Raw genomic sequence first — 11,376 nt, 5'->3', positions numbered from 1 at the left:
AAGCAGTGATCATTATAAAGGTGAAAGGTTACTGCCCTCAAGTTGTTTCAGTCCAGTAGGAGAGGCAGATAAGTAAATCAGTGATGACAATACAGTATATTTCATTCTGTGATAAGGTACATCAGGGTCTACTTGGGTACAGAGAAGACACCCCCAGCCCCAGTTGGCCGGGTGTTGGGGGGAGCAGTTAAACGCTTCTTGGGAAGTTCTGTCCTGATCTGAATAGAGAAAATGAGGGAGTAGGAGTTAACCAGGTAAGCAAGAAGGAAGTGGTGTTATGTAAAAGGCAGGCTTGAAGGTCAGGGCACGTTGCTGGGCAATGAGGTGCAGCCCTGCTGTGGGGACCTGGCAGGAAGGGCACTGGCTTCTGGTGGCTGGAGCTCCAGGAGCGTGGATGAGGGCTCGCTTGGCGGGTCGGGACCACTCTTAGCATAAGTCCTCCACCTTGACCTGGGTCCCCAAGGTTACCTGGTGATCCCCCTATTTCCTTATCAATTTTCTCATTCTTCCCCAGAATCTATTTCAAACTTTCTCTGATCTCAAGCCACCAACACCTTTACTTCTCGGAGAAAATAGCAAGCACAAAAACCCCTCTGCTTCCTATCTTTATGTTGTTGACTCCCAGATCTACTTCTCTAGTTCAAGTTTTTTCTCCCGAGCTTCAGACACTTATGTCCACTTGGATGTCCCACAGACACAAAATGTTCCCTCTCTCCTCCTAGATCTGCTCTTCCTACAGCCTTCCCTATTTGAATGGAAGACGCCTCCACCATCCACTCAGATACTAAACCAGAAATCTATCCTTGTCTCCTTCCTCTCACACTTTTATATGTCTCATCAGTTAAGTTCTATCAGTCCTACCTGTTTATTTCTTGAATATACTCATATCTTTTTTCCTCGATCTTCAATATCCCCTCACCCTACTAAGAAAGTAAAAGCAATCGGAAGAGAACTTCCATATCCATCACGCCACCCCCAACCTGCTAACCCAGCTGCACTGGTGCCTATAAGGCCCTCCTTCCTGTTACTAAGAATGAACCATCCCTACTCCTATCCAAGGCCAACCCTCCAGCTTTGCAGTAATTCCTCCAATTATTTCTTTCCTCTATTGTTAATTTTCTCTTCCTACCAGTTATTCCCATTAGCTTACACATATGCTGTAAAATCTCCTGTCTTAAGTTTTCCCACATCTTTGAACTACTATGCTCTTTTCCTCTTCCCTTTGTAGCAAAACTGCTCAAAAGCCTTGTTCATACTTGCCGTCTCTGATGCTTCCCTTCCCCTTCTCTCTTGAACCAACTGTGATTTGGCATTCACCCCTGCCACTCCATGGAAACAGCTTTGTCAACATCATCAGTGACCTCTGGGTGCTAAATCCGTAGCCAGTTTTCAGTCTAAGTACTCAGCTTCTCATCGGCACTCTTGGAATATTTTCTTCATTTGGCTTCCTTGACAAATACTCTCTTGGTTTTCCTCATTTCTCAAATTCTCAGTTTTTGCTGAATCTACCTTTTAAAAATCTCTAAGTGTTGGGGTATCTCGAGGCTTAGTCCTTGGACCTTTTCTCCTACACTTACCCCACTAGGTGATCTCAAGCAGTTCCATAATTTAAAATATTATTTACATAATGTCTCCTAAATTCATACCTTCAGCCTGGACCTTTCCCCTGAATTCTGGTTCCATTTCCAACTGTCTACTCAACATCTCTGCGTGGATATTTAAGCTACTTAATATGTATTGAACTTCCCATTGTCCATGCTAAACTCTCAGTTCTCATGCCTCTTCGACTTCTCCCACATGCTTCCCCATTGAGGTAAATGGCACCACCATTATCCCAGCCGGTTGGGCCAAGAACTTTGGAGTTACCCTTAACTCCTCTCTTTTTCTCGTGTACTACATCTAATCCGTCAGTAAATCCTATTGCACCTCTCTTCAAACTTTATCCAGAATTGACCACTTCTCGAGACTTCCATTGCTACTATTTTCATCCCAGCGTCACCTCTCACCTGGATTATTGCAAAGTCTCCTGTTTCTGCCCTTTCCCTCTCTGCTAATTTATCCTCAACACAGGTGTTGCTTTTAAAATACGAGTCAGATCATGTCACTCTTCTGCTCAAAATTCTCCCCGGGCTTCCCATCTCAAAGCGAGAGCCAGTCATAATGGTCGTCAAGGCTTTTATGTGACTTCTCTCCTACCTGTCTCTTCTTACTTTACGCCGGCTGCACTAGCCGCCTTACCGTTCTCGTCTGCCAAGGAGCCCCAAGTCGTGTCCTCACCTCAAGCTCTTCCCCTCTCTGCAATGCTCTCCTAGACATGGGCATGGCTAGCGCCCTTTCTTCATTCAGCTCTCAGCTCACTGTCATCTCAGGGAGGCCCTTCCCTGTTGTCCTACATAAGATATTTCATATCCACCCCCTCACTCTACCTCCAGCCTAGCTACACTCTATCACCTTGTGTTATGGGTGGAATTACATCCCTTCAAAATTCACATTTTCGAGTCCTAACCCCCAGTACCTCAAATGTGACTATGTTTGGAATAGAGTCTTTAAAGAGGTAGTTAAGGTGGAAAGAGGTCATATGGGCTTCCCTGGTGGTGCAGTGGTTAAGAATCCGCCTGCCAATGCAGGGGACATGGGTTCGAGCCCTGGTCCAGGAAGATCCCACGTGCCGTGGAGTAACTAAGCCCGTGCGCCACAACTACTGAGCCCACGCATCACAACTACTGAAGCCCGCGCACCTAGAGCCCATGCTCCGCAACAAGAGAAGCCACTGCAATGAGAAGCCCGCGTACCGCCACGAAGAGTAGCCCCCACTCACTGCAACTAGTGAAAGCCCACGCACAGCAAGCAGCAAAGACCCAATGCAGCCAAAAATAAATAAATAAAGTAATTAATTAATTATTTTTTAAAAACCATATTTCTCAACTTAAAAAGAAAAAAAGAGGTCATATGGGTGGGCCCTAATCCAATATGACTGGATAAAGAAGAGAACATTAGGACTCTGACACAGAAGGAAGACCATGTGAAGACACAGGGAGAAGATGGGCATCTGTAAGCCAAGGAGAGAGGCCTTAGCAGAAACCAACCCTGCTGACACCACGATCTTGGACTTCCAGCCTCCAGAACTGTGAGGAAATAGATTTCTGTTGTTTAAGCTACCTGATCTGTAATATTCTGTTACAGTAGCCCAAGCAAATCCAGGACCCACCTTGTCCTGTCTGTTTTCCCCTGTGGTATTTCTCAGTGCTTGATATTACACATCTGTGTATTTATTTATCTCCCTGATGAGAACGTAAACTCCACGAAGGCAGACTTTACCTTGTTCACCGATGTGTCCCCAGCACTGAGAATAATGCCTGCCATGCACTAGTGTTCACACATTCGTTGAGTGAGTGAGCACCTCTGACACTGCTCTCCTGGGCCCATAATCATCCTCCCAGGTTACTCAGTGCCTTCCTAACGGGTCACTCCCTTTCTTATGTTCCGTTACCCTTTGAGACGTGGCCCCTGCTTATATCTCCAGCCTCGTCCCTCACACCCCCTCATGCATCGCCCCCCCGGCCAGACTGAACTCTTTCAAGAACAGTTAGTCCCCCTCCTCTGGCTCTTGTGACACACTGTTTCCTCCCCTGGCCCCCGACACACCCTCCCTTTGCCCATGTATCCCTCTCATCTTTTTTTCTTTTTTAAATTAAGCAATTTTTTTTAAGGAGAGAGAGAGACGTTTATTTTAAGAAGTTGGCTCACACAATCCTGGGGACCAGCAAGTCTTTAGGAAGTAGGCTCAGGTAAGAGATGGTGTTGCCATCTTGAGTCTGATGGTTGGAAACTCAGGCAGGGTTTCTACATTGCTGTCTTGAGAATTCCTTCTTCTTCTTTTTTTGGCCGTGCCTTGTGGCATGTGGGATCTTAGTTCCCTGATCAGGGATCAAACCCGTACCCCCTGCATTGGAAGTGTGGAGTCTTAACCACAGGACCACCAGGGAAGTCCCTATCCCTCTCATCTTGATGCCTCCCGTGTTTCTGTTTGTCCCTCAGTAGGGGGCTGCCTGTCTTGTCCATTATTGTGTTCCTAGAGCCAAGCACAAGACGTGGCACAAAGTGGACTTCAGCCAAGATTTACTGAATGGATTCTGACCTCTCCCTCTCCTTGTTTCCGCTTTGCACAAAGGGGCTTCTATGTACTCTTCCCCACTCACCACCAGGGGGAAGCATGGAGTAAAGAAAACACGTGGCTTCTACTGGGTTCAAATTCTGAAGCTAGTATTTGTGACCCTTGGACAGGTGTCTCTGAGCCTGTTTTTCCTCTCATGTAAAACAGAGATAATTATACCTACTAATTAGGGTTGTTGTGAGAATTGAGTAAATATAAGGGCGTTCAAACTTTCCTTTTTGCCCTTTGGCTATTTCTTCCCCACTAGATTCTTAGCTGTAACAGGTTTCCTCAAGGAGTAGGAAACTGGGATTGTTCTTTCCAGCCACCCTCTCCGTAGGCAGTGCCTGCCCTTACGGAGAAGAGTGAGCCTGTGTGTGCGGGAGAACTCTGGCCCCTCGCCCACCAGTTGTGCAGCTGTGGGCAAGTCATTTAACTTCTCAGAGCTCTTGCTTTCCCAACTATAAAACAGTGATGTTGCTATTTGCCTCCCTGATGATTTGTTCTGAGGATGGATGTGCAAAGCACTTCATAAACTCCTAACCAGCCCTTGCCCTTGACTCCTTTCTCTTAATGCTTTTGAAAATGAGTGTTGTTAAGGTTAAAATAATTTCCAGAGGGGATCTCATCCTTGGATGGCAAAGTAAAGGGCCTCCCAGGATAGAGGAGAGCGGTCACTCCTCTTCCCCCACGTAACCGGGCTTGCTCGGGTAGGCTGATTTCATGGGGAACTCACCTGCCAAACCCTCCTGAGGGCCTCATGGCTTATCTTACTCAAGAGCTCTTGGTCTGGTACACAGTGGGATAAAATAGCTGTTAGTAGACAGGGCCGGGCATTGCTCTGTGCCGGCACCCCTTTAATAGTTGCATGTAGACGGTTTAAAAGAACAGCAAGGACATCAAAACTCTGAAAGTTCCACCTGGAGAGAGGGAGGAAGAAAGAGTTCCCATCCCACCCCACCCCCAGACCTCAGAGCACTGGGTCTTGGCATGGTGACCTGTTTGTATTTATTATAAGAAACTTAGGTCTTTGTAAGTGATACCTGGCACCCCTTTTCCTTAGCTGGACTCCTCTAGGGCACTGCCCATGTACCTGCGAAGGAGGCTGGGAGGGGCTAAGAGCAACTACTTTGTTTACTATATGCCAGGGATGTATCATTCTTCAGCTTTGGGGCCAAGAGCTGTGGTTCGCTGTGTACCCTGGGTCTGCTAGGGCAAGTGTGAGTCCCTTTGGCTGTCTGGAGAATTGTCTGGGGAGAGGCTGTGTGCTCTGTTCAGACCCTGCCTTCTAGTGGCCAAGGGGACCAGCCATGCAGTCCTGACCCTCTCAGTCCACCCCGCCAGCCTCTAGAAACCTGGTCCCTGTCCAAGGGTGAGTGGAGAGAGGGGAGAAACACTTTCCCCAATAAAAAGCTGGTCTTCCCTGAGCTCCTTTCTCTCCACCTGGCTTTTGAAATGTACACTTCCCTGAAGGTGGGAGGTGGTGGAAGAGGGCTGGTGGCATGGAATCTCCATTTCTGAAGCAAAAATCCAAACTAATGTGTAAGGACTTGAGAGAGAACTGGTCTTGGAGTCACGAGCTGTGAGTTCGAGTCCTACCTCTGTATGTACTTTCTGTGTGACTTTGGACATTCTGTTAACTTTCCATTAACAAGCCTGCATATCCTCATTTGTATGGTGGGACTCAAATATAGCGCCTCCCTCACAGAACTATCCCAGGGGTCACATATGTAAAGCACTTCATAATGTAAAAAGTGTTATAAAAACGTGAGGCATTGCTCAAATTATTGCCAGAAAAGCCTCTTTGTGGCTCCTTCTGAGTGTTCCTCAGGCAGCCGTGGCGGTGGGCGCCCCATCCTAGATGGCCTGCCATTGGGGGTTAAGATCCTGGTGACTGTTTTAGAGGCACTTAAGCCACTTGTGGGACGGTAAGAGAGCACCCACCTTGGAGTAAAGAACCAGGGACTTGAATTCCACCTTTACCACTTTCCTGTGCTCTGTGACCGTGGGCCACTCACTTAACATGGCCAAGTCTCTCTTTGTCTGTATATTGGGGATGATGATACTCTCTGCACGTTGGAGAGGGAAAGTGGTGGAGAGTGTAAAACAAAATCACTATATAAAAGGGTCTGGAACATGGTAGCTTCTTTAAGTCCAAACTTTGAATCTGCATCTTCATGTACTTGGGGCTTAAAGAAACTACAATTCAGCAGCTTGTTACATGCCCTGAAGTTTTGAGTTGCTCCTTGTGGTGTAGGGATGTTTAGAGAGTGCAAGCATGTGCTTTGAAATCAAAAGTAGGGCCTAGGTAAACCAGTAAAGGAAGTGTGCTGCGGGGTAGGTCTGTTTATATTGGTTGGAAAGCAGGGCATTTTTCCCTGAGGCAGGTTTTCCACGGAGGAAAATCTGGATTCAAGAGAGATTAAAAGTCTCAAAGGTAAAGGAAAGATGTAAGAAAATGGCCTGTACTGGATCACTGCAAAGGACAGTATTCATCAGAGAATTAATTGGGAAGGAAATAAGAGTGTGAAATAGCAGCAAGGCTTTCAACTCTGGCCTTAGAAACCCAGTCAGTGCTTCAGAGGCTTGCCAAGGCCCAGCCTGGGAGCTACCTCCAGAAAAGCAGCCAGGGGATGCCCAGAGACCACAAATTGCTGAGATCGGGAGGAACTGATTGAGTGTGTAATTAAGGGGAGGGTTGTATAACACTTGGGTAAGTAGAACTTGATGGGGTCAAACCAGCAGGGCTTCTGGGAGATGAGAGAGCAGTCCCGGGAGCTGCTAGTAATGGAAGCCAGATGCATCATGTTAGACACAGCTTACCTGGGCCTGTGGGGAGAAGGATGGAAGAGATCAGGAAGGAGAAAGGTTGAAAGAGTGATTGCTCCCTAGATCGAAGTGTCCCCAGATGCTTAACACCCTAGTGGTTCAGTTCTAGGTGTAAGGTGACATCCTGGAGCAACGGGCAAAATCCCCAGAAACTGAAGATCAGAGAGGCTGTGACTTGGCCAAGATCACATAGCACGATGCCGACGTAATGGATGCTGAATCTTGACTGTGGGTCCAGAGTGTGTCTTGGTACACACCAGTGATGGTGACAGCTAGAAGGGAACTGTCAGAATGTAAAGGGGGCATCTTTGATCACGTGTGGGGATTAGGAATGGAAATCATTCACGTTATATTTGTGGAAAAAATGATCACGTGTAGGCTGAATACTGAAGCAATTAGGCATATTTATGAACGCTTGAATTCCTATAGCTATATCCCTAGCATTCCCCTAGTACAAGAGGCCCCTCGTGATAGTCCCTCTGCCCACCTCTCCTACCTCTTGCTCTTCCCTCAGTTCTTGAGACGTTGGCTCCCTCTTGTCATTCAGACCTCAGCTTAAATGCGACTTTTTCGTATGAGAATATTTCCTTATGTGTTTATGTGTATGTTTAATTTCGTGTTTATTTTTGCAGAGACACAATAAAAACTCAGTGGTTAAACAGACAGGCTCTGGAGCCAGACAGCCTAGGCTGATGCTCCATCCGTTAGGATCTGTGTGATCTTGAGCACGTGTCTTAACTCCTCTGTGCCTCAGAACACTTAATCTATAAAATGGGGATAATGATAGTACTGTATTTACTTCATAAGATTTTGTGAAGAATAAACATGTAAAGTGTTTAGAAAAATACCTGGCACATAGGAAATGCTCGATAAATGTTAGTTAGTAGTAGTAGTATTCGCATTATCCTCTCTCTCCCTCTATAATCAGCAGGAACCTTGTCTGGTTTGTTCACTGCTGTGTGTTTCTCCAGCACATAGATCATGACCTGGCGCATGCAGCCTCAACACATATTAATTGAGTGAATTTTCTGAATTAATAAAGTAACTAAATCAGTGGTCAGTCATTCTTCAGGGAGACGTTTCATGTTGTACAGTAGGCCTCTGCCCCTTTGGACACGTTTTTCAATGGTTTGTGTAAAAATAAAACTGAATAAACATAGAGTGCAGAGGCTAGTCACATTTACTAAGTGCATAAAACTGGGAGGAACAGCTTATTGAATGAATGAATGAATGAATGAGAGTGAATAAATGATAAGTATGTTAGATATGTCCAGATATGTCCATGTTGATATCTTTCTTTTGTTCCTGGGCCAAATATTACAAGATGTAACTTCCTGGGGATAAATACAGAGTTCTTGATCTCACAATCAGTTGCCCACAACAGTATAGGGGTTGTAGTGAGCAGTTTGTTCAGTGTGAATCAATAATATGACGTGTTCCTCAAAATTCTAAGTGTGCTGTGTCTGCACTGGTCCCTGAAATGAAGGAGGTGATGGCCCTGTTTTGTCCTGTGCAGCCTGGAGCACACCCAGAGAGCTGTGCTCAGATCTGAGAGCCAGACTTGGTAGCAGAGACAGACAAACATGTCAACTGGAAAAGGACCATCAAGGGGGAGGAATGGAGATGCTGAGGGCACATCGAAGATTTTTTTTATGTGGATCCCAAGGACCACACTCAGACCGGTATGTAAGCTATAGGGACATATAGACTTTAGATCAATATAAGGAGAGTCGATGAAATAATCAGAGCTGCCATGCATGAACTGGGCTGTCACTGGAGGATTTTGAGCTTACGCTGGCATTTTGCCAGACTATGGAAAAGGGTCGCACACCAGCCGGGTGGTGGAATAAATGGCCTTTAAAGTCTCTACCCACCCTGAGAATCCGTGCTCCTATGATTCCACAGCATCCTTCATTCCCGGTGAACAGTCTGAGTCAGAGGCAGGCCTCGTTTTGTTTTTCATGTGGTCAAGGATGGGGTTTGGTCCTCTAATTTGGTGGTTCTGAACTTTAAAGAAGAGGGGAGTGCTTGAGAATCTGGTGACCTCAGTATAACCCTGTTAAAAGTGTTGCTACCATCACCTTGGGCCGGTTGGGCTTTGAGACTCCAGGGAACAGTGGCCCTTGAAATAGTACCTTCTTGCTACTGCTCCCACCATCCCATCTCAGAATTTACACTCTGGTGCTTCTTTCTCTAAGGTTTTTCTGTGCTGCCTTTCAGTGCCCAGGAGAGCAGCAAGAGGGCTCCCTGGGTCTCTCTCCTGAACAAAGAAACACAATTTCCAGCTCCAGCTAGAACCTTCCTACTGCCCAGCCAGCACACATCTTGTGAACTTTTGAATTTACTCACTAGCGCAGCCATTTCAGATCTTCTCTTTTTGCATTGTGAGCCCCGGGATGAATCTCAAAAATGCTTTGATAACTCAGCTTGTACAAGGCATATGCATGTATGTTACCTGATATCCGTCTCATAAAAACTGTGACATCCAAATGTAAAGCTGCTGGCTCCGAGGGAACAAAGCTCTGAGGGATCAAAGTCAGTGTTCCAGGGAGAGGCAGAGGCAGGACTCAGAGTCCCACCTTGGACCTTGCGTTCAGCTTGGTTTTCTCCTCATATCCCCATACCTGTCCTCTGGGATGTGGCTTTCCTTTTGCTTTGCCTCCTTCACCACATGTGGTACCTTCTTCTTTTACTTTCCAGTATCTTCCAAAGCTTACATCCACCTGTGCTCTGGTTCCTTTTCTGCTTCTTGTGATCTTCCTGCCAAGGATGGTAGGAGTACTCTTGCATCCTCAATCCCTCCCACTCAATTGGTTCCTTCCTTTCTGTCTTAAAGTAGTAATATTTCCATTGTCTTAAACTTTATTTCTCCTTTCCTTCTAGCTATCATCTTATTTCTCTTGCCTAGTACTGCCAAACCTACTGAGTGTATTATAACTCACTATCTGTCTCCTTGTCTCTTTCACACTCAAACCCTTTTCCCTGATACTTACCCTTGCAATCTGGCTTCCTTTTTTTTTTTTTTTTGCTTTATCAAAACTGTACTCTGGAAGACCAAAGCATCATTTAATCAATTTTGAGGCCCATCCTTAGTGCCCTCTCATTCTTCAATTCCTCTGTACCATTTGGCCCTGTGGACCATCTCCTATTTCTTGAAAACCACTTTCCCACCCTCTCAGGACTTATACAACTCTATACATTTGTAGCTATTCCACTGACTGATTCTTTTTTATCTGGACAACCATTTCCTCATCAGTTACACGAGAGAGGTGGGCTAGATCATTTCTAAGCTTTCTTCCTATTCTATGAATTTCAGTTTCTTTGGTTGAAACTTCTCCCTGCTTCTGACTGTGCCAATCCTTCATGACTTAGTTCTTGGCCTTCCATGTGACTCTCTTTTCTCCCACTTCCATGGACAGATAATCTATACTCATCTCCATGTGGAAAATTTCACATCTCCATAACCAATCCAAACCTCTCATCCCCCTGCCTTTACTTCCAGCTGTGCACACATAGATGCCACATCATCACTCCATACTCAGCACTTCCTCAACCCCCAACAAGCACTTGTCCCCAACTCCCCTAATTTTTATCTGTGATACCCGAGGCTTGGGTAGGGTGGGGTGAGGAGGGGAAACTAACTGCTTTTAAACTATATTCTGAAAATATAATAAAAAAGTAAAATATAGGCCCAAGTATCTGGGGGAAAAGATTTAATAAAGGAGAGAGACAAAATGAAATCACTTAACTCCAAATTCTCCTCTCTTTGCTATAAAGGGAACCAATCTTCAAGCCAAAAATGGCCAAACAAACATGGTTAGGAGGGATCAAAACCTTAAAGAGGTGAGCACATAACACCGGGTTGCTTTTAATGACTTCAGATCTTCATATCCAGTGAATAATACCCTGAGGTAGATAAAGAAGTTATAAATGTTACTTCAGAGAATTATCTATGAGAAATTAAGATATTTTCAGATTTTGAGTCTCAGAGAGCCAAAAATACAAAGGCAAATGTGGTCCTAGTTTTTTTAAACCCGTGAAATGTTAGATTCCAGAATCTGAAGACCAAGAGCTCCTTGGCCCCCGGTAGAGCCTAGAGTGGACTCTGAAACTAATAAAAGTCTGTGAGCACGTAGAGAAGAAAGCAATAATTACCATTCGGAGTCAGTAGTTAGCTAAAGTATTTTTTTGTTTGGGTTAATAGACCAATAAGTCAAAGATTCCCAAGAAGTTGATAAAATCTTTTTGTTTAGTTTATGTTCCTCAGTCTTACATGTTGGCAGTTTCCTTTTCTTTCATGTCATACCTGTGCTTGTAATCACCTGTTCAGTGTCTGGCTTCTTCAATCAATAGGCTATGAGCTTGGTGAGGGCAGGGTGGGACCATTCCTGACC

The sequence above is a fragment of the Phocoena phocoena genome, chromosome 1 (assembly GCF_963924675.1).
Source record: "Phocoena phocoena chromosome 1, mPhoPho1.1, whole genome shotgun sequence".
In the NCBI taxonomy this organism is placed as follows: domain Eukaryota; kingdom Metazoa; phylum Chordata; class Mammalia; order Artiodactyla; family Phocoenidae; genus Phocoena; species Phocoena phocoena.
Note: the sequence above shows the minus strand (reverse complement) of the source record.